Below are 22,155 nucleotides of genomic sequence, written 5' to 3' on the forward strand. Positions count from 1 at the left end.
GTATGGAAACGAGAAATTCTTCGTTCTGATAGACTGGTGAACCGTCAGTTTTTATTGAAGGATGTAACATATGGCTTCATTTCATCAACATATAAATTATTATCTGATTTACATCTGTTCTGTTCGCGATCATCTTAAGTCGGTGGTCAATAAGTTTTCCTTTACAACAGTCGCAGACGAAGCTCGTAAACTGCACAGATTACTCTTCAAACTGTCAAGATCCCTAACATGTGACAAACCACCGGAGTGTCTCCCTTAGCGACAAGCATGAAGTCCCATAATTTACCACTCTTTGTCAAACACCCTCTGCATAAACTTCTAAGCTGCGTTGCTTCGGCACTGAGGCGCAAATCTTTGGTATGACGCTGAGCAGATGATAGATATAGTTTTACAATGCAACTAACACCCCTAGCTGCATACATGCGTTGATATAAGTCAATGGGGACAGTTGAAAATGTGTGTCCCGACCGGGACTCGAACCCGGAATCTGCTACTTAGATGGCAGACTTCATCCATCTTTTTTCTTATTTTATTAATCTCATTTTGTTCGTTGTGTCTGCTCGGTGCGGACGTCGCTAGACACCCGTTTCAGTTCGTCGTTAATCCATTAACTCAGTTTTTTTTTTTTATTACAATGGGCAGCAAACCCTCTGACCGAAGACGCTGAGTTACCGTGCCGGCAATCTGAGCCACGGAGGACACAGAGGATAGTGCGACTGCAGGGACTTATCTCTGGCACGCCTCCCGTGAGATCCACATTCCCAACGTATTGTCCCGCACTATACTCGTAATGCCACTGCCCGTTATACTCATTACTCGTGTCTTTTTGCCGATTCCCATAGGAGTTCGGGCACTGTTTGTGCATCCGCACAGAAGAAGATGCGGTCTAAGGCGCTGCATTCATGGACTGTGCGGCTGGTCCCGGCGGAGGTTCGAGTCCTTCCTCGGGCATGGGTGAGTGTGTTTGTCCTTAGGATAATTTAGGTTAAGTAGTGTGCCAGCTTAGGGACTGATGACCTTAGCAGTTAAGTCCCATAACATTTCACACACATTTGAATTTGAATTTGACAGAAGAAGATGGTCAAATGGCCGGTGAGCCTTAACTACGAGGGCAGTTCAATAAGTAATGCAACACATTTTTTTTCTGAAACAGGGGTTGTTTTATTCAGCATTGAAATACACCAGGTTATTCCCCTGAAATGAGGCCCTGTGTGCCTGCACGGTACCATTCCACTGGTCGATGTCGAGCCAACGTCGTACTGCATCAATAACTTCTCCATCATCCGCGTAGTGCCTCCCACGGATTGCGTCCTTCATTGGGCCAAACATATGGAAATCCGACGGTGCGAGATCGGGGCTGTAGGGTGCATGAGGAAGAACAGTCCACTGAAGTTTTGTGAGCTCCTCTCGGGTGCGAAGACTTGTGTGAGGTCTTGCGTTGTCATGAAGAAGGAGAAGTTCGTTCAGATTTTTGTGCCTACGAACACGCTGAAGTCGTTTCTTCAATTTCTGAAGAGTAGCACAGTACACTTCAGAGTTGATCGTTTGTCCATGGGGAAGGACATCGAACAGAATAACCCCTTCAGCGTCCCAGAAGACTGTAACCATGACTTTACCGGCTGAGGGTATGGCTTTAAACTTTTTCTTGGTAGGGGAGTGGGTGTGGCGCCACTTCATTGATTGCCGTTTTGTTTCAGGTTCGAAGTGATGAACCCATGTTTCATCGCCTGTAACAATCTTTGACAAGAAATTGTCACCCTCAGCCACATGACAAGCAAGCAATTCCGCACAGATGGTTCTCCTTTGCTCTTTATGGTGTTCGGTTAGACAACGACGAACCCAGTGGGAACAAACCTTTGAATATCCCAACTGGTGAACAATTGTGACAGCACTACCAACAGAGATGTCAAGTTGAGCACTGAGTTGTTTCATGGTGATCCGTCGATCATCTCGAACGAGTGTGTTCGCACGCTCCGCCATTGCAGGAGTCACAGCTGTGCACGGCCGGCTCGCAAGCGGGAGATCAGACAGTCTTGCTTGACCTTGCGGCGATGATGACACACGCTTTGCCCAACGACTCACCGTGCTTTTGTCCACTGCCAGATCACCGTAGACATTCTGCAAGCGCCTATGAATATCTGAGATGCCCTGGTTTTCCGCCAAACGAAACTCGATCACTGCCCGTCGTTTGCAACGCACATCCGTTACAGACGCCATTTTAACAGCTCCGTACAGCGCTGCCACCTGTCGGAAGTCAATGAAACTATACGAGACGAAGCGGGAATGTTTTAAAATATTCCACTAGCAATTTCCGGTTTTTTCAACCTAAATTGGCCGAGAAAAAAAATGTGTTGCATTACTTATTGAACTTCCCTCGTATATGATATTCCCTTCCTATAAATGACTGGAGCACCAGCCAGCAATGGTGGATGAAACCCAGCCACTCGCGCTGGCGAAACGCCAGGAACGTTAATAAAAGACGGCCGAGTATCCCCAGACGAGAACCAACAGGTAGTATGTCTATAAGTCAGTTCGAAAGCATCAACACGTTTGCTTCAGGTGATCACTAATTAAACAGAAAGGAAAACTGACGGTACCTTCGTAGAGTGTGGCTCCTGCAATTTACCTCACGGTAGACTGCGAAGTATTAGCTTGCATTAAGATTAAGTCGCTAGTTCATGATAATCACGACTCCAAAAGGCAAGACATATCATTTTGTGCGTTGTTATTTCTCAGCTCGAATACTTAAGTGCCTTCAGTCTCATTTTTATTTAGTGCTATTTTCCGTTACAGCTGGAGATAAATGCCGGGCATTAAGCTGCCACCAGTAGCTGAAATCAGCGCGTGGACAGCACAAATGATATCATGCAGAAGCTCGGCTATTTTGCAGACGTGGCCACTGGGCAGATGGGCCTTTTTTACCAGCGCGGCGCCCGCCGCCGGGGTAAATGTCAGAGCAGTCGCTTTCACGCCGCTGAAGGCGCGCTCATCCATCACTCCAAGGCCTGCTCTCGTACCACGGACGCGGTCGGCCTGGCAGCGGCGTCATCCAACAGTGGAGAGCGCCGAAGAAGCCGTTGCTAGGCGTCTCCAGATGCGCCACCTCATCGCAAATTAAAGGCACTGTCCATTTAGTTATCAAGATAAGATAATGTAGCCTAGCCGCATAATTTCCTCGGGGGACGTCCATTAATCACATGGATGGTTTCCCTTAAAGCCCTCTCGGCGATATTTGGTGACACATGATGATCCTCCCCCACCCTTTTCCCCGTCACGTGAGGTTTACCCTGTAGTCGGGTAAAAATAACTAAAAACGACAGATTTTAATTTGTCTTAGACATTGATTAAAACTAATAAAACCATATTTTATTTATAAAGGGTGTTAAACAGTGTTTTAACATTTGATTAAAAACACTTTATTTTAAACATCTCATCTTAGAAGAAAGATTAAGAAAAGGCCAACCTACGTTTCTAGCATTTGTAGACTTAGAGAAAGCTTTTGACAATGTTAACTGGAATACTCTCTTTCAAATTCTGAAGGTGGCAGGGGTAAAATACAGGGAGCGAAAGGCTATTTACAATTTGTACAGAAACCAGATGGCAGTTATAAGAGTCGAGGGGCATGAAAGGGAAGCAGTGGTTGGGAAAGGAGTGAGACAGGGTTGTAGCCTGTCCCCGATGTTATTCAATCTGTATATTGAGCAAGCAGTAAAGGAAACAAAAGAAAAATTCGGAGTAGGTATTAAAATTCATGGAGAAGAAGTAAAAACTTTGAGGTTCGCCGATGACATTGTAATTCTGTCAGAGCCAGCAAAGGACTTGGAAGAACAATTGAATGGAATGGACAGTGTCTTGAAAGGAGGATATAAGATGAACATCAACAAAAGCAAAACAAGGATAATGGAATGTAGTCAAATAGAATCGGGTGATGCTGAGGGAATTAGATTAGGAAATGAGACACTTAAAGTAGTAAAGGAATTTTGCTATTTAGGGAGTAAAATAACTGATGATGGTCGAAGTGGAGAGGATATAAAATGTAGACTGGCAATGGCAAGGAAATCGTTTCTGAAGAAGAGAAATTTGTTAACATCGAGTATAGATTTAAGTGTCAGGAAGTCGTTTCTGAAAATATTTGTATGGAGTGTAGCCATGTATGGAAGTGAAACATGGACGATAACTAGTTTGGACAAGAAGAGAATAGAAGCTTTCGAAATGTGGTGCTACAGAAGAATGCTGAAGATAAGGTGGGTAGATCACGTAACTAATGAGGAGGTATTGAATAGGATTGGGGAGAAGAGAAGTTTGTGGCACAACTTGACTAGAAGAAGGGATCGGTTGGTAGGACACGTTTTGAGGCATCAAGGGATCACAAATTTAGCATTGGAGGGCAGCGTGGAGGGTAAAAATCGTAGAGGGAGACCAAGAGATGAATACACTAAGCAGATTCAGAAGGATGTAGGTTGCAGTAGGTACTGGGAGATGAAGAAGCTTGGGCAGGATAGAGTAGTATGGACAGCTGCATCAAACCAGTCTCAGGACTGAAGACCACAACAACAACCCGTGAGTGTAATGTTGACAGGAATACTCTCAAATTCTGAAGGTGGAAGAGGCCAAATACGGAGAGCGAAAGGATATTTACAATTTGTACAGAAACCACATGGCAGTTATAAGAGTCGAGGGGCATGAAAGGGAAGCAGTGGTTGGGAAGGGAGTGAGACAGGGTTGTAGTCCATCCCCGATGTTATTCAATCTGTATATTGAGCAAGCAGTAAAGGGAACAAAAGAAAAATTCGGAGTAGGAATTAAAATCCATGGAGAAAAAAAAAAATAAGTTTAAGGTTCGCAGATGACATTGTAATTCTGTCAGAGACAGCAAAGGACTTGGAAGAGCAGTTGAACGGAATGGACAGTATCTTGAAAGGAGGATATAAGGACATCAAGATAAGCAAAACGGGGATAATGGCGTGTAGTCGAATTAAGTCGGGTGATGCTGAGGGAATTAGATTAGGAAATGAGACGCTTAAAGTAGTAAAGGAGTTTTGCTATTTGGGGAGCAAAATAACTGATGATTGTCGAAGTAGAGAGGATATAAAATGTAGACTGGCAACGGCAAGGAAAGCGTTTCTGAAGAACAGAAATTTGTTAACATCGAGTATAGATTTAAGTGTCAGGAAGTCGTTTCTGAAAGTATTTGTATGGAGTGTAGCCATGTATGGAAGTCAAACATGGACGATAAATAGTTTGGACAAGAAGAGAACAGAAGCTTTCGAAATGTGGTGCTACAGAAGGATTCTAAAGATTAGATGGGTAGATCACATAACTAATGAGGAAGTACAGAATAGAATTGGGGAGAAGGGGAGTTTGTGGCACAACTCGACTAGAAGAAGGGATCGGTTGGTAGGACATGTTCTGAGCCATCAAGGGATTACCAAGGGTAAAAATCGTAGAGGCAGACAAAGAGATGAATACACTAAGCAGATTCAGAAGGATGTAGGTTGCAGTAGGTACTGGGAGATGAAGAAGCTTGCACAGGATAGAGTAGCATGGAGAGCTGCATCAAACCAGTCTCAGAACTGAAGACCACAACAACAACAACCCGTGAGTGGTATGCAGAAGGCACAGACAAACGGATAAAAAAGGCTCCACGAAAATAATATTAACCGCATTGACGGATCCCTAAAACCGATCTTTTATTGGTACATTATACAGGGTGTATCAGAAAGAATCATCCGATAACTGTTATGTTATTTCAAATATGTGCGTGAACAACACACTGTTGGAAAGAGCAAACTCTCGAGAAGTACATGGTTCCCGCTAGGTAGCAGTAGTGTCCGTCCACTTCAGATGTAGTAAAAATGGTGTCGGGATAACAAAATGCGTTCTGTGTTCCACGTTTTGCGCTGTGCTAATAACTGTTCAACGTGCCTTTCGTACTAGGTATGGTGTACGTCCTGCTACAGCACAGAGCATTAGACGGCGGCATGAACAAGTCCGACAACCGGTTGTTTGGGTAATGGCAAACCGCCAGGCCGTCCCCGTGTGTGTGACACAGACGACGAACGCATCCGCCAGAGTTTCACAAGGAGTTCGTTAAAATCTGCTAGCCTTGCAGCTCGACAGCTCAACATGAGCCCGATGTCCGTCTGGCGTGCTTTGCGTCGAGCTTTACGTATGACACCATACAAAATTCAGGTACTGCAAGCTCTTCGTGATGATGACAAACAAGTTGTGGAGTTCTGTAATTTCGTTCTTGGCAAGATGGAGGATGAGAATTTTCTTACACGCTTATTATTTAGTGACGAGGCAATGTTCCATTTAAATGGAAAGATGAACCGTCATAATGTGAGAGTATGGGGTGCAGAACAGCCACATGAAGTTGTACAACATGAGAGGAAATGTAAAATTTAATGTGTTTTGCACAGTTTCACGAAAAAGGTGTATGGTCCATTTTTCTTTGCCGAAAACGCTATTATAGGAAGCAGATATCTCGATGTGCTTGAGAGCTTTCTTTTCTCTAATTTGGAGACTGATTCGAACGACTTTATTTACCAACAGCATGGGACACTGAAACACTGGCGTCTGTAAGTGTAAGAATTCTTAAATCAAAGGATTACTGAACGATGTATCGGTCACACTGGACTAAATGATTCAGCCTTACATTACTGGCCTCCAAGGTCAGTGGACGCGACTGTATGTGATTATTTCTCTTTATAAAAGACTGTCTATGTGAAACGTCCCCTTTGAACAATGATACAAGACTGTACTTAAACTGACACACAATGTTTTTAGCGCAACGCAATCTGACTTTCAAAAATCCCTACAAAAGAATGGCCCTGACTAACATTAACCTATACGTTTCACAAATCGCTTACCTCACAAAAATCTTGGTTACTCGAACTACTGCAATACAGCGAGCGCCACTACTGCCACTTAAATAAAAGATTCAAACTACGGAAGGCACTAACTACTGATAGGCATAGTTAGCAATGAAAGACTTTGATAGAGAACAAACAATGTATTTACCTTAATAGTGTTGAAAAATCATAATATACATAGCAGTTCATGATATCCAGTATTACAAATTTCAAAACACCGCCATCTCTCTCCCCACATCCACCACTGCTGGCGGCTCACCTCCAACTGCGCAACGCTACGCGCTGTTAACAGCCAACTGCCCAACACTACAATGGCAGACAACAATGCAAACTAGCCACAGACTGCACACAGCACAGCCAGTGATTTTCATACAGAGCGCTACGTAACGTTGCCAATAAGAAAAGATAAACAGCCTACTTACATATGTGCCTCCGTTACCAGTGACAATGAATGATCTGAGACATCGCATAACAGCAGCTGTGATAGCTGTAACTCAAAATATGCTCGCTGCAGTGTCGGAACAATTTCAGTACCGCATTGTCATATGCCGTGCATCTCAAGGGAGGCATATTGAACGCCTATGAAAAAGTATGAAAAAAACGTTTTGAGTTTCCTGTTCATCAAAAAACCAAATTCATAGTATATGTTTACTAATTTCAGAAATATAGACGTGCCAAATCGGAAGATTCTTTTTGATACACCCTGTATCCATTAAATTTCGTTGAACCTTCATTTACACTGTAGTTGAAAGACAACATTGTAGGTAGCTTTCTTTGAACCGTATGATTACGCAGCTTTTCAATCTTTTGATTTATATGATCGCTAAGAGAATTCTTGTCGGTGATCTTCAGTTTAGCTTCCTACCAGAAACGACCAACTTCTTGCCTACACGTATGTTTCCACTTGTATGTATGCCGCCTAACATATGCACTGTAAAAGCTTTGATACGAACTCATGTTGACCAAAATAACATAAGCTTTATACCTGTTTCAAATGTGGGTTCAAAAAAATGGTTCAAATGGCTCTGAGCACTATGGGACTCAACTGCTGTTGTCATAAGTCCCCTAGAACTTAGAACTACTTAAACCTAACTAACCTAAGGACATCACACACATCCATGCCCGAGGCAGGATTCGAACCTGCGACCGTAGCGGTCGTGCGGTTCCAGACTGTAGCGCCTTTAACCGCTCGGCCACTCCGGCCGGCCTCAAATGCGGGAATCCGGGGCCGGCAGACATGTAAACCATCAGTTCAGTTCAAAGAGGCCATAAAGACAGGCGGACACTTTAATTTTGGCTGTGCTCGGTTATCTGTTACAATAATGTATGTTCTCTGAATTGAAAAGTTAATGTGAGATTTTCATTCAGTCCCCCTCCCCCTTTTAAATGAGATCTGGCGAGTTTTTGCGAGACACCTCCCCTCCCCCTTTTCAGCTCACGTAATTAAAGCAGATCCTCTTGGAAGACAGAGACGTTCTCGGGTCATCGAGCTTCAGTATCCCTCTACGAGGTGTGTTAAAGAAGTAAAAGCAATTTTGCAATTTCGCGTTCTCTTTAATCCGAACCGGCGCAGTTTTTCGCTGCTGTATGTATGACATGTACAGCGGGTAGACAGAAATATGTAAACTCAAAAAAAAAACATTATCATGACTAATATAGTGTACGAAAACCACTGACATTGAAAACAATGGAATGGATAAATACAGGTCCTGTATTGTTTCAAGGGAATTTTATGCCATCCTTCCTTCAAAATAGTGGCAAACTCAGGTAACGTTAGCCGAAGGGTGTGGCCGTGCGGTTCTAGGCGCTTCAGTCTGGAACCACGTGACCGCTATGGTCGCAGGTTCGAATCCTGCCTCGGGCACTGATGTGTGTGATGGCCTTAGGTTAGTTAGGTTTAAGGGGCTCCGGAAAGGCTCAAAATCATGAAAAGTTCAATTTTTACTTTTTTGCGTTTTCTGAATCTGCAGACTATTACCTTTTAATAGATATATAATTTATTCAATTCCGAAGACTACAACTATTTTTAAATTTTTTTTGAAATGTGTTCTACATGGGCGTGACCCGCTGTGGCGCTGTTAAACTGCTGTCAAATGGTGTTATTATTAACGTCCGTGTTCATCAGGTACATTTTAGCGATGTGAGATAAAGTATGTGTTGTGGCTAACCTGTGATGGTTCAATATATATCGCTGGTGTGATTGTCGATTGTTTCATGTTTATTTACTCTGTCGTTATCTCGAAAATATTCGTAATTAATTCTTGAGTCTCTGTTTTGTTGAAGTATAAGAATGAGTAAAAGTAAAGTTATTAGAAATCCTCTGAAGGCTTTTAAGAAAAGGAGAAATGTTGGAAAGCCAAAGGTATGTGTTTTTACTGTAAACAATAAAGACGATAACCAAGTGAGTGAACCTAACCTCTCAAGTACACCTGCCCATAGCAGTCAAAGTGGGAAAGAAAATACTTCACAGAAGAAGCTTGGTTCAATGAGTGAAAACTATGAATGTTTTATGGGCGATCGGATGTGAATGAAATATTTGATATGTCGGTTCTCAAAGGAATTTTTTCAAACTGTGTAAGATGTATTCATTGTAGTGAAGTTGGTCTGGAACTCTCCATAATAAAGCACGAAGGACTTGCTAGTGAAATACAACTGAAATGTGATAAGTGTTCATACATGACCACCTTTTGGAACAGTGTTGCAGTAACTGCAACTGAAGAAAATGGTAGCAAAATCTACGAACACAACAACGAGCGATGCTTGCTTTAGACAAGGAACGCCTTCGGGCTGCAGACAGGGCTGTAAAGAGTCTAGAAATACAAGCAAGAGTAAACAGGAGGAGGAACAAGAGGAAGCTGGAGGAGGAGTTTGCAGAGGACGAAGATAATCCATCCTATGGACCTGGAATGCACTAAAAAGTTAATCCAATCTTTGTCGCTCGATTCCCAAAACTTTTATTTTCTCATACTAATTACATGTTTTCTAAAGATCTTCCAAACATATTTGTTTCAAACTTTCAGTAAATGTTACACAGTACCTTCTGCATAATTTAACACAGCCTTTTTCCAAAAAAACTGTATATTTTTGAATATATAAATAAAAAATTGCAAAAAATGTTATGAATTTTCATTACAATTGAAAAAAAATCATCTTTAATAACTGAACTAAAATTTTGTAAAATCCCTGTGCTAAGTTGTAGCCCATATTCCAATAAATAATCTGTAAAAAGTTCAACTTCCTACCTCAAATAGTTTGTGAGGAAAGATGTAATTTATAAGCGTTATTTTAACATTGCAAGTATAGGGCGTTCCGGAGCCCCTTAAATAGTTCTAAGTTCTAGGGGACTGATGACCACAGCTGTTAAGTCTCATAGTGCTCAGAGCCAGTTGAACCATTCTTCAGGTAACGATCATGGAGGTGATAGCGATCATGCACCCTTCTCTCCAGAGTAGACCACCAACGCTCGATTATGTTCTGATCTATTGACTATGGTGGCCATGAGAGATGTGCTAATTTATGCTCGTACTAGCAAAACCAGACATGGACAATGGGAGCTGTGTGAAGAGGCGCCCTGTCGTCTTAGAACACAGCACCATCGTGGGGGACAAAAATTATACCATGGGATGGAAATGATCACTCAAAATGGGTACATAATCTCTGGCAGTAACGCGACCTCGCAGAGTAACTATGAGGCTCATCGAATGCCGCGATTTGTCTGACCGCTACGTTTCTCTCTTGGGACGTACACTTGGTCAAAAGCTGGAAACGATGAGCAACAAGACTTTTGCGACCAAATGGTTTTCTTGCATTGCTCCACAGTCCAGGTTTTGTGGCTTCGGCACAACGTTTTTCTACTACGGGCATTTGCGTCACTGATGACAGGTTTTGGAATTCCGTCTCGCTCTGCACTTTCCAGCTTATGGAACTCCCTTTGTGTTGCTTTGGTGCTGACAGGGGTCACAAGTGCGACATTCAGTTCTGCAGTGACTTTTGCAGCACTTGTCCTCTTATGCTTCGTCATATTCCTCTTCAGTGACTATGACACACTTTCGTCCGTGTTGTGACTTAGCGGATCATTTTCTTCACTTTCCCTTTACACAATATAAATCTTTGATGTAGTGCCTTTTGAAACACGAAAAGCAGACGCACCCATCATATGAGCACCAACAATCTGCCTACGTTCGAGGTCACTTAGTTCCGACATAATACACTCACAGCTACACAGAACACTGTTCTGAACACGACTGACAACTGCAACTTGTTGTGGACACAGCACAGGTGCTGTTCGTGGTCAAATAGTTGAAATAAACAGTTCACATTATATGCAAAAAACTGGTGATTTCTCAAACTGGGGAACAATCAAGAATGGGGTGCCGCAAGGATCGGTCTTGGGTCCTTTGCTGTTCTTAATATATATTAATGACTTGCCATTCTATATTCACGTAGATGCAAAGCTGGTACTTTTTTCCGATGATACAAGTATAGCTATCACACCCGGCAGACAAGAATTAACTGGTGAAATTGTAAACGATGTTCTTCAGAAAATCATTAAGTGGTTCTCTGCAAATGGGCTCTCATTAAACTTTGACAAAACACAGTATATACAGTTCCACACAGTAAATGGAATGACCCCATTAATAAATATAGACTTCGATCAGAAATCGGTAGCTAAGGTAGAATATTCAAAATTTCTAGGTGTATGCATTGATGAGGGGTTGAACTGGAAGAAACACACTGAGGATGTGCTGAAACGTTTGAGTTCAGCTACTTATGCTATTAGGGGCATTGCAAATTTTGGCGATATACATCTGAGTAAATTAGCTTACCACGCCTATTGTCATTCTCTGCTTTCGTATGGCATCATATTCTAGGGTAACTCATCATTGAGTAAAAGAGTGTTCATTGCACAAATGCGTGTAATCAGAATAATTGCTGGAGCTGATCCAAGATCATCCTGCAGACACTTATTTAAAGAGCTAGAAATCTTCACTGTAGCCTCACAATATATATATTTATTTATGAAATTTGTTATTAACAATCCGAACGAATTCAAAAGTAATAGCAGTGTACATGGCTACAACACTAGGAGAAAGGATGATCTTCACTACTAAAGGTTAAATCTAACTTTGGCTCAGAAGGGGGTAAAATTATGCTGCCACAAAAGTATTTGGTCACCTAATAGCATCAAAAGTCTGACAGATGACCATATAGCATTTAAAAGGAAATTAAAAGAATTTATTAATGGTAACTCCTTCTACTCATTAGATGAATTTTTGGATATAGTAAGTGGGTAATTTCCCAACCTCCACAAAAAAAAAAAAAAAAAAAAAAAAAAAAAAAATTGAGTGTCATGTAATATTTTGTCTAATGTAATATCTTGTATAGACACCTTTTATTAACCTGACACGTTCCAAATCATTACGAAGTGTCGTATTCATGATCTATGGAACAAGTACTAATCCAGTCTAATCTAATCTAATCTGATACAACAGCGCAACCTGCAGTTTTGGCTATTGTCTGAATTTACCTTCACGCATGCGTTTCTCGCTATGTTTCTGTACTTTTATCAAACCAATGTATCTCTACAGAGTTAGCCATATCGCACGTATAGTCTGTTGTTGGTTACCAAAAAAAGTTACGTGTGCTTAGGAGTATAGTACCAGGGTTGGAACATTGAAAGGGGCAACTATTTATTTAAAGCTCGTACAAAATAGATAGGTGTTTCAAAGTTGTACTGACCTTCAAAGTAGTTACTATCATTGTGTATAACCCGTTGCCAGCGATGTGGAAGTCGTAGGATACTCTTAACAGTGCCAGTTGTGTTGACAGTTCGAGTGGCGCGCTCTATTATTGCCCGACGAATTTGTAGCAGTTCTGAAGCGAATGCCGTGAAGTGTTTCCTTCAGTTTAGAAATCGAGTGGAACACAACCTACGACCAGCTTAGAGACAGAAGTGGTGACACTTTCTGCAGGACCTGACCATCATTTTGCAGGACAATGCTCAAGTACATACAGTGCAAGCTGTTACCGATTTGTTTGACTGATGGGGCTGCTAAGTGCTATGCCACCTCCTGCACTCCCCTGACTTAAGCCCTTGTAAGTTCAACTCGATTTCTAAACTGAAGGAAACACTTCACGGCATTCGCTTCAGAGCTGCTACAAATTCGTCGGGCAATAGACCGCGCCGCTCGAGCTGTCAACACAACTGGCACTGATAAGAAATCCTACGACTTCCACATCGCTAGCAACGGGTTATATACAAAGCTGGTGACTACTTTGAAGGTCAGTAAAACATCGAAACTCTTATCTATTTTGTACGAGCTGTAAATAAGTAGTTGCCACTATTAAAGTTCCATCCCTCGTACTTAGACTCTACGTCCTCCATTGCTAAGCAACATACCGAGCAACAAGTTTCCTTCAGCGAACTCGATCAGCTACAACGTTTTCAACTTCCTCGTAGTTCATGTTGATGCACTGAAAATCCTTGGCAAAAGCTCGTTTCTAGGTGTTACGAGAGCTTCCTCTATTTATGTATTATCCGTTGGTTTCCACAACAGTGCTGCTGTGGGAATTCTTTCGTCTATCATGCGTGGAAAATGCCCAGCAAGCCTCAGTCTTCTTTGAGCAACGATTCATTGGAGGCTGTGTAGACCACTACTTCTCAGCACTTCGTTATTTCAATCGTGGTTGCGGTAACTGACCTCAAAAATTCGTCTAAAGTGTAGTTGGTGAAATACATTGAGCATATGCGCTGACTTAACTGGCATTTTACATGTGTCACATGCGTATGTCGCCATCTGTGGATTGACAGAGAACTACAACCGAAGGTTTTAGGACGTTCTTACAGAGTGTAATTGCAATAAGGATCGCATTCGTTGGGAGACAGCAGAAGCCTTTCCAGTTCTGCTGTTGGTGTCTTTATCTATGTCCCAGTTGTAACAGATAATGCTGCCGTGGTATAGAAAACGGCCAAAATCTTGTAGTACTTTGTGTTGCACCATAATTTGAGTAGATACATTTCCACTTGTTATGCACATTGTGTCTGTCTTACCACTATTTATTTTTAGCCCTGCAGAACTGGCTTTCCATCCGATTTGGTAGCCACTAATTTTACACTTTGTGGTGTTTCTGTAAGAAGAACTATGTCATCAGCAAAATCCAGATTTCTAACACTAAAGTATACATTCCAACTTAGGCCCGTTTCTAGTTGTCAACAGTTTTTCTTTTTTGTGAAATTTGTGAGCATTTTGAAAGGATTGGTACCAGAATATATCCTCGAGTATCGCCTGTCAGAATGCTAAAGAAACGGGTTTGTCGCATCTTCTGTTTTTTTTTTCCAAGAACTAGAGTCTAGATAAGGTCCTTATAAACAGCGTTGAGATGGTCAGGAATTCCATACAGGCTTACAGTGTTCGTCGGCATAAACTGCCGAAAGCTTTCTTAAATAAACGAAGCTTTGATGCAGCCGGCCGGTGTGGCCGAGCGGTTCTAGGCGCTTCAGTCTGGAACCGCGTGACCGCTACGGTCGCAGGTTCGAATCCTGCCTCGGACATGGATCTGTGTGACGTCCTTAGGTTAGTTAGGTTTAAGTAGTTCTAAGTTCTAGGGGACTGATGACCACAGATGTTAAGTCCCATAGTGCTCAGAGCCATTTGAACCATTTTTTAGCTTAGATGCAGTGGTGAGTATAATTGTATGGATTGTTCTGTTACGTTTCGCAGTACAGATATTTGTTCCGAGCAGGAGTTCCCGCTTCGGAAGCCAGCCTGTTCTTATTGCAGTCGACAATCTGTTGCTTGCTGTATCCTTGTTAGAAAAACGAAGCCAAAGATTTTGACTGGCGCAGAGAGAAGCGTGTAACCTGTCCAATTTGCACACTCGGTTAGATTTCGTATTATATTTTGGTATAATAATGGAATAAAGTGGAGCAAAGCTTTAAAAATTTCAAATACTATACGCTTCCGTTGAGTTTCCTATGAGTAATACGAAAATTTACGAACGGTGTAAGAGTTTCAATGATGATGAAACAGCTCTAACTAAGAGACTGCCTACTCAACGCTTGTCCGACCTCTGTAGAGTATTGCTGCACTGTGTGGGATCCTTACCGGTTGCAACTGACGGAGAACATCGAAAAAGTCCAAAGAAAGCAGCTCATTTTGTATTGTCGCGAAACCGCGAAACAGGAGAGAGTGTGTCACGGATGTCGTAAGCAAGCTGGGGTGTCAGTCATTAAAACAAAGGCGTTTTACGTTGCGGCAAAATGTTTTCACGATATTTCAGTCAGCAACATTCTCTTCTGAATGAGAAAATGTTCTGTTGTCGTCAAGGCAGTTCGCTGTCGCCGAGCGGTTCTAGGCGCTTCACTCTGGAACCGCGCTGCTACTACGGCGGCAGGTTCGAATCCTGCCTCGGGCATGGATGTGTGTGGTGTCCTTAGGTTAGTTAGGTTTGAGTAGTAAGTCTAGTGGACTGATGACCTCAGATGTTAAGTCCCATAGTGCTTAGAGCCATTTGAATTTTGTTGTCGCCAACATACGTAGAGAGAAATGATCATCGTAATAAAACAAGAGAAATCAGATCTCGTACGTGAAGATTTAAGTGTTCATTTTCCCCTTGCACTGTTAGAGACTGGAACGGTAGAGAGCCTGAAGGTTGTTTAAGGAATCCCTGCCAGACTCTTAAGTATGAATTGCAGAGTATTCACGTACATGTAGCTATAGACCGTTAAGAAGCTGAAGATGGCGAATGCATTGGCCGAAAATTGAAAATGACGGCCGCATTTTGACTCGCTGGAGACAGGAGGAGCATTTGCAGAAGACATACAGCGCCAACTCAAGGTATTATGGTGTGTGGTTCTATTGGGTACAACCACAAACCACAGTTGGTGCGTGTCCAGGGCACAATTACCAATGTGACTTACGTGATTGACATCCTGCGATTCGTAGCCCTACCCTTTCTGCACAACATCCCAGTCACCTTTTTTGAGCAAGCCAATGCACGGCCACAAGTTGCTGCGCGAACACGTGCCTTCTTGTTATCAGAGGACGTGAGCTTTTTGCCCTGCCCCGCGACATCACCAGATTTGTCACCAATCGGAAAAGTGTGTGATATGGTGAAACGACGCCTGCAGCGCTGTGGTCCAGTGGCAACCACCACAGATGAACTTTGGAACCAGCATGGATGGCTTTACCACAGGACGCCATTCACGCCTTATACGCGTCGCTGGAACAAGTTCTCAGGGCCCATGGCGGACCCTATGTCTACTAGGCAACAGCATAGGTGCTGAACCTATGTGACTCAAATGCTAATCATTACATGTTCTCCGGATACGAATATCTTACCTCTAGTCATTCCTGGCATTCTGTTTTTTTCTGAACATGAGTGTAAGACTCAGTCACATCAGTGAAAGCATTCTGGGTCGGCAGGAGCGAAAAAGCTCGACAAATATGGTCAGATGTGAAGGTTATGCTCAGTGTATTCTTCCACCTAGGCACCCCTTTTACTCTGAAAGAATTAGAAGATTTCATCTCCATTGTTGTTGTTATGGTCTTCAGTCCTGAGACTGGTTTGATGCAGCTCTCCATGCTACTCTATCCTGTGCAACCTTCTTCATCTCCCAGTACCTATTGCAACCTACATCCTTCTGAATCTGCTTAGTGTATTGATCTCTTGGTCTCCCTCTACGATTTTTACCCTCCACGCTGCCCTCCAATGCTAAATTTGTGATCCCTTGATGCCTCAAAACATGTCCTACCAAACGATCCCTTCTTCTAGTCAAGTTGGGCCACAAACTTCTCTTCTCCCCAATCCTATTCAATACCTCCTCAATAGTTACGTGATCTACCCACCTTATCTTCAGCATTCTTCTGTAGCACCACATTTCGAAAGCTTCTATTCTCTTCTTGTCCAAACTGGTTATCGTCCATGTTTCACTTCCATACATGACTACACTCCATACAAATACTTTCAGAAACGACTTCCTGACACTTAAATCTATACTCGATGTTAACAAATTTCTCTTCTTCAGAAACGATTTCCTTGCCATTGCCAGTCTACATTTTATATCCTCTCTACTTCGACCATCATCAGTTATTTTGCTCCCCAAATAGCAAAACTCCTCTACTACTTTAAGTGCCTCATTTCCTAATCTAATTCCCTCAGCATCACCCAACTTAATTCGACTACATTCCATTATCCTCGTTTTGCTTTTGTTGATGTTCATCTTATATCCTCCTTTCAAGACACTGTCCATTCCGTTCAACTGCTCTTCCACGTCCTTTGCTGTCTCTGACAGAATTACAATGTCATCGGCGAACCTCAAAGTTTTTATTTCTTCTCCATGGATTTTAATACCTACTCCGAATTTTTCTTTTGTTTCCTTTACTGCTTGCTCAATATACAGATTGAATAACACCGGGGACAGGCTACAACCCTGTCTCACTCCTTTCCCAACCACTGCTTCCCTTTCATGCCCCTCGACTCTTATAAGTGCCATCTGGTTTCTGTACAAATTGTAAATAGCCTTTCGCTCCCTGTATTTTACCCCTGCCACCTTCAGAATTTGAAAGAGAGTATTCCAGTTAACGTTGTCAAAAGCTTTCTCTAAGTCTACAAATGCTAGAAACATAGGTTTGCCTTTTCTTAATCTTTCATCTAAGATAAGTCGTAAGGTTAGTATTGCCTCACGTGTTCCAACATTTCTACGGAATCCAAACTGATCTTCCCCGAGGTCCCCTTCTACCAGTTTTTCCATTCGTCTGTAAAGAATTCGCGTCAGTATTTTGCAGCTGTGACTTATTAAACTGATAGTTCCGTAATTTTCACATCTGTCAACACCTGCTTTCTTTGGGATTGGAATTATTATATTCTTCTTGATCCATCTCCATAATGAAAATTGATAAAGCCGCTGGCCTAGATGATCTACGCCCAGAACAAATAAAAATGTTCGGACCTTTTACCAGACGGTGGTTACTAGATATGATGAACAAATGTGTTCTTGAAATGAAAATCCCCAAGACTTGGCGGAAGGCAAATATAGTAGCTATACCAAAACCTGGAAAACACCCCACAGACCCTAAAATCTCCCTGCTTTGTCAGCTCTATAAAGTCTTAGAAAGAATGATCCTTAACCGCATCTCAAAACATGTAGACAAGAATATAATTATAGAGCAAGCAGGATTCCGCCCAGGAAGGTACAAATCCTCAACCTTACACAGTTCATAGAAGATGGATACGAGCGGAAACAAGTTACAGGTACAGCCTTTATCGACCTTACAGCAGCTTGCGACACCATAAACCACAGTAAGTTAATATCAAAAATATATAACACCACAAAAGACTACCGACTGGCGCAATTCATCCAGTGCCTGTTGCAGAATAGACGGTATTTTGTCACGCTGCAGTCGAAGAAGAGCCGATGGCGGACCCAGAAAAACGGCCTACCTCAAGGTAGCGTCCTCGCCCCATTGCTGTGTAATATTTATACCAATGACCAACCGATCAGCATGGACGCTCGCTCCTTCATCAATGCAGACGATACAGTCGTTGCGACCCAGGGAAAAACCTTTGAAGAGGTAGAAAGTAAACTAACTTTAGCGATTGAAAAGCTGGGTGACTATTATAATAATAACCACCTCAAGCCAAACCCAGCAAAAACCCAGGTCTGTGCTTTTCACCTACGTAATACGGAAGCAAGGAGGAAACTCAACATAAGCTGGAAGGGACAACATCTATCTCACTGCGACTCACCAAAATATCTTGGGATTAAACTTGACCGTGCTCCCACCTACAAGGAACACTGTTTGGCCACAAAGATGAAAGTGAGTGCCAGGAACAACACCATCCGCAAGCTAACAAATAGCAGATGGGGAGCGCAACCTACAGTTCTCCGCACGTCAGCTTTAGCTTTATGTTTCTCCACTGCGGAGTACTCGGCACCCGTTTGGCAAAATTCCACCCACGCTGAACAAGTAAATATAGCATTGAATGAGACTGGACGCATCGTGACAGGATGCCTCCGCCCAACTCCCACAAAGCAGCCGTACCACCTCATGGGCATAGCCCCGCCAGGCATCAGAAGAAGGACTGCCGCAGAAATCGAGAAACATAAACAGGAGACAGATCCCAGGCATCCAATGTTCGGATACAATCTTCAACCTCGCCGACTTAAATCAAGGAAGAGTTTCCTACGGACAACTGAAGCAACTCTTTTATCGCCTAGAGCACGACGAGAAGAGCTGTGGCACAATGTGGACCCAGGAAGACCAGGGAATAGCCCCAGGGAAGAACCCACAGCTGGCCCTGAACTCCCATATACGACCTGGAAAGCCCTGAATAGACTACGAAAAGGCGTATCAAGATGCAGAGCAAACTTGGAAAAATGGGGCTACATCAGTGCAGACGAGTCCTGCGAGTGTGGAGAACAGCAAGACCCACAACACCTACTGGTCTGCAGGAAACTAAACAACCCGTGTTCGACTCAAGACCTATTTGAAGCAAATGACAAGGCTATTCAAGCTGCAGTGTATTGGGCTTCACGTGGGATATGAAAATCGCTCTGTTTCGCATCCTTAGCGCTCATCATTATAAGTTACATACTTTTCTATATTATTGTAGTTAATTTACCTTATAACCATGTATTATAACTGCTTCTCTTGCATGTAATATAATTTTTTTTGTAAAATGGTGATGTCTTGGATACGATAAATAAAGTGTATTCTTCGACTTTAGCGGCATAGTGCACCATTGGTTCTGGCCGCAAGATCAGACCGTCAATGAAAAGTACTATTTACAAGTTTCTACGCAGTTTCCGTGTGGCAGTCTGAAAAATAAGACCGGACTCGTGGAGAAACAGTTCATGGCTTTGGATCACGATGATGCACCTGTTCACATTCTGGTGTTTGTTCATGTATTTCTTGTCCCAAAACAGTACTCCATGATGGGCAATTCTCCATATCAGTAGACGTGGTTCTGCATATGCATCTACATCCATACTCCGCAAGCCACCTGACGGTGTATGGCGGAGGGTACCTTGAGTACCTCTATCGGTTTTCCCTTCTATTCCAGTCTCGTATGCTTCGTGGAAAGAAGGATTGTCGGTATACTTCTGTGTGGGCTCTAATCTCTCTGATTTTATCCTCATGGTCTCTTCGCGAGATATACGTAGGAAGGAGCAATATACTGCTTGACTCTTCGGTGAAGGTATGTTCTCGAAACTTAACAAAAGCCCGTACCGAGCTACTTTATCCGTTTCTAAAAATAAATAAAACCTTAAAAAAGCAGTGCAGAGAGAGTTAAAAGTTATACGATAGATAGAGTTCTAGAAGTGTTTTGGGGGTTGGAAAAACCATTGGCGTAGGTGCAAAAATAAAAGTTCCTGCTATTTTTTGAATACGCTTTGGAAGTAATGGGATATTCTTATTTTTTTAACGTAGTCGTCTCTCGGGGCAACGAGGTTGTCCCAATTTTTAGCAGTGAGCAGAGTCCATCACATAACTGCAATTTCGTAAGGTCTATGGCTATAATCATTTCATTAGATTCAAAACTGTTTTCGAGCCACGAATTTCGGCTAAACTTGACTACTGGTCGGAAAGTCGGCAACGATAAACGTAGTAGTGCATCTTCCAGATATTGTACTAAGTGGCTTTTAATCGTCAAAGATCTTCCTTCTCTTGAAGAAAATATATGAACTAGATGCAATTTGTTGGGATACTGTTCTGGAAAAAAAAGCTTTTGCTTGCAGTGAGACCTTATTAAGCGGCGTACGGTGTATAACGTATAGCTTTTCTTATTTTTTGGGAACTGTAGGAAATTTCTTGATGGGACCTAATGTCATAGCGTACACTGCTGCGAGTTAAAAGTGCAGCAATAACATTTAAATCGTTATTGCCATGCGCTTTTGGTGGTTCTTGTGAAATACGCCCGATTTATTAGGTGGTGGTTATACAGTTACAGTTCATTATTTCCCGGAGTATATTTGTGCTGGTGACCTTATGACAACGGTTACCGAATGTCATTCTGTCACTGGTCCGGTCTCTTCGCGAAATCACTTAGTATCCTTCTCCTCCAACTTCTGTCCCCTAACTCGGATAGTTTTCTTTTACCAAACCACTTTTTTACGTGTGGTATAGCAATAGGATGAGTTCTTAGCTACAGTTTAGTATCATATACAGAGTGCAACCTATAATTGTCTGCAACATACTACGGTGACCAGGTGAAGTCGAGGCGAACAAACTGGTACAGGACCGTTGCTGTCTATCATTCCGGGGAACAGCGCCAAATTGGCCCACAAAAACCATTTAAGATACGGCGCATGCACGCCGAGCGAGGTTTTTTCATAATGGTCCCTGAATATTTAAAAAAAAACGCCTTATTCTTGCTCTTACAAAATGTAAAATAGACGTTTGTGTAAATATTACCTCAAAATATTGTGAATCTTAACTGGATAAAATTAACAATTAAATCGTTCTGTTTGTCTGGCCTTGTTACGACGAACCTCCTGTGCTTGTAGAGGTTAAGTTCAGATCGAATAGCAAAACCTAATTAGTTTTTTCGTAACGCTTACAGAAGTCTTTTTTCTTTCATTACTGTTACGGAAATTTTGAAATCAATAATGTTAACAAAATAGCCGGTTAATTCGGAGGTGTAAGAGATCGAGATGTGCATGCGCTGTAGCTTAGGCGCTCTTGTAGGCCTATTTGAGGTTATTTCCATGCCTGATCGATCGGAAGTGTCGTATATCAAATTTTTCTTGTCGACTTCCCCTACACCACTGTGGTACGTACTTAACACTTGTCATTTGTATTCTCTGTAATTACGAATTTCACGCAAGTGCATGTCTTGTAATTGCCTACAGACTTTTGCGGAAATTATGCCCAAATTTCTATCGTATGGGAACGGCTGGAAGTCTAAGAGAGCCACATCTCGTGATTTTGTTCAGTGTTTCAGTAATTCGTACTAAAAGTCTCTAGGTTTTCTCATTGCCAAAGCATCTTCATTGAATGTGCCACCTGCCATTTCTCTGTGCTTGTATTAAAATATCGGAAAGACGAATTTCCAACTATCAGTTTATTGTGTAGACTTTTTAAGGCATTCGAATGTGCTTCCAAAGTACAGCGACTAAGTACACTACTGACCATTAAAATTGCTACACCATGAAGATGACGTGCTACAGACGCGAAATTTAACCGACAGGAAGAAGATGCTGTGATATGCAAACGATTAGCTTTTCAGAGCATTCACACAAGGTTGGCGCCAATGGCGACACCTACAACGTGCTGAC

Source organism: Schistocerca serialis, chromosome 8, assembly GCF_023864345.2.
Source record: "Schistocerca serialis cubense isolate TAMUIC-IGC-003099 chromosome 8, iqSchSeri2.2, whole genome shotgun sequence".
In the NCBI taxonomy this organism is placed as follows: Eukaryota; Metazoa; Arthropoda; class Insecta; order Orthoptera; family Acrididae; genus Schistocerca; species Schistocerca serialis.